This window comes from Antrostomus carolinensis, unplaced genomic scaffold, assembly GCF_000700745.2.
Source record: "Antrostomus carolinensis isolate BGI_N321 unplaced genomic scaffold, ASM70074v2 scaffold1130, whole genome shotgun sequence".
Taxonomy (NCBI): domain Eukaryota; kingdom Metazoa; phylum Chordata; class Aves; order Caprimulgiformes; family Caprimulgidae; genus Antrostomus; species Antrostomus carolinensis.
Window position 1 is genome coordinate 4,889 of NW_010287668.1, and position 2,977 is coordinate 7,865.

Consider the following 2,977-nt stretch of genomic DNA (forward strand, 5'->3'; position numbering starts at 1 on the left):
TCTTTGCAGCAGTTTTGAGGAGTACAGAGCTCAGTGTCAAAACCTGTAAGTCTGCATGCTTTTGTTTATTGGCTGTGATGAGAACTGCAGCACTTCTAACACAAACCAGTTGAGAAAACGTTGCTGGCCACAGCCACAAAACCTTCCCTCATCTTTTCCATGATGGTGGTGGAAAAGAAAATTCCTCAGGTTGTATTTTCCTATTTAAAGATGAAGGGAAAAGGACTGCCAAAGTGGATGGAATTTAGTCCAACTGATGTAACGCCTGGGTTAGCAAAGCAAAATGCACATCTCCTCTGAGTGCAGGAATTGTGGTCGTGTGTAGCCAAGGCCAACAAGAAGCCACTGCAGCCCCACATGGCCAAGGGACAGCTTCGGTAACACCAGCCTGCCACTGGGTTGATTACTGTGTCACAGCTTACCACGCATTTTTGAGTCATTTATTGCAGTGCTAAGAGGTTACAGATATTTATGATCCACATTAAAGATGCTGGTGAGATAAAAGAAGAAAGCACCACTGCATAGAGGACTTGTTGGCTCTACAGCATTGCTTCATGTAGGTTGGGAACTGGGCAATACTGTAACTTGTAAGTGGTACAATGCAGAAGAAGCACAAGCAATAACCAGGTAACAATAGAAATGAGTTTTATTTTGTAAAAAGTTATAAAATGAATATTGTACAAAAATAAAGTCTGTAGAGAACTTTGGTTGATTAACACAAATGACTGAGACATAAATTGCAGGTGAAGTAAAAATCCCCAGAAGCCACTCCTGTCTTCAGTAATGTCTAAAATAAAAATAAAAATAAAAATAAAATATAAAAAAATCACAAACTTTACCCTTTTGTATTTTGAATATAGTGATTTGCTTTGGTTGCCGCCTCTTCAAGCTGCGCAGAAAATCGTTTTGGGCAAGTTTTCTGTAATGGGGCAAGTGAAAGCACACCTCTGAGCACTGTGCCTGCTCACCGCCCAGCAGCGCAGCTGACCCTCAGCCTGGCAGGGTTTTACTGCCCAAATCATGCTGACTCTGTCAGTGGTATCAGCTGTACCACCCCTGCCCTGCGAGAAGGGTAAGGTGTCCCCATGGCAATGTGAGAACAGACCCCATGGGTGGGCTCTGGGGCTGCCCTCTGTCTGCCCAGGGAAAGCACCAGAGGTTGGTGCTGACTTACATTTCATACAGCTAGTACATCTTTCCATGCTTGTGCTGGACTTTTTTGACCTCTAGACCCTTCTTTTGTGGCACCCCAAGGCAAACTGAGTACAGAGAGACAATAGTTTTTTGGTTTTCAGTAGGAAGTGTTTTTGTTCCTGTTGTTTTTACGTGAGTTGATGCTTCACTGGTTGTCAGGCATATCTAGCTAGCTGCACTGCTGCTCCTTTGGGAAAAACGTCTCGAGAACAAGAGCTTGCATTACCGACCAGGTACGAACGCCTTTGCTACACAACCTCCCTCATTCTAAGGAAACTCAGACTCCTTTGCTGTGTGGGTATGATCCTGTAACATTTCAGCAAATCATACAGAACACTTTGGTTATTTAACACAATTGTTTACCTGTAGGTTACATTAAATCCAGGGCTAACTAGTAAGAGGAATTTAACCTCTTCTATATCGAAATATGGAAGGAAAAGCTTAAATAAATATAACAAGAAATTATAAGGCTAAATGTGATTATTTTCCATTTGTCAACGGTTATATGAGGGCAGTTGGCAAAAAGTGTGAGAAAAAAAATGTGGCTACATTTAAAATATGACTAGAATTAGTTTTTCTAACAAATGGCTAATGTTGAGCCAAGTCCTGCGACCCCCACTCATCCAGAGCCGTTGCTGCTCTTGTGCATGCATGACTGCAGTAATTTTCAAAAGTATTAGTGAATAGGAAGAAGGGCTGCAGGCTTCGGCACTACATATTGTGAACATAATCAAGATTTTGTTTAAAAGAAAAAAAGGTAAAGTAAGTGATTTTTTGCATTCAAGTTAACACTTTCAATCAAAAGCATGGACCGTTGTTCCCAACTTCATTGTCCCTCTCTATTTTCCAAGCACCTTCTACTTTGGCACCTTTGAAAAGAAACTTTAATAAATAAGGAAAGGAGACTCATTACTGAACTGCAATAAATAACAATAACTTAATCTCAATAAATATCTTCTGTATATTTATGTCTCTGAACGGATGCATTGCATCAAGTAGTTTCTGTTCACTCACAATGACCAAATAGAAATGTAGTTACGCAAGTGACGTTAGTCCTTTGTAAACCGAAAGAAACAGGTTTTGTGTAGGCCAGACTTGTTATTTCTCTTACTATACTAGGAAGAAGTGCTTAAAAACTCAACTTGTTTTCATAGGTAGCACAAGAATTAAATCCTACACTCGTTTTGAAGAAAACACAAGATGGAAATAACCAGTAACTTAACCAGTAAGTGGAACTTTTTTGCTTCATATTGATACTGGCCCTAGAGAACTTGAGCCTGGGAATTTTGGTATTTGCTTGGTATCATCTTACTTGTGAGGTTAATCTTATTATAGCTTACAAGTTGTCCTAAGTGCTTAGGAACCATCCTTCAATGAGCAGTAGCAAAATGTGTCTTTCAGTAAAGCTGAGGGCAGAGGGGATGAGTAAGGTACTCCTAAGATACTTCTCAGCTAAGCTTCCTGGCACGGATAATATAACTACAACACAGCGTGGTATGGCAGGGTTGTGTTTTTAAGCACATTCCTCATGGATCCGAGTCTCACTGATGGTGGACTGTGTCCAACAGGAAAGGGAGCGTGCACGCCATCCAGCCGTCGTCATCTCCACCTGAGTTTTTATTTACTTTCGGAGGACGTCAAATGCCTCCATCCTCCTACGCCTCCTCGAGCCCCCCACCCTGGGCTCTAACAACCCCTTGTTCTGCATTCTTGGTCCTCTTTTCTCCACTCTGAGCAGACGCTTCCCCGGGAACCTTGGTCCCTCTCTTTGCATCGTAGCAGG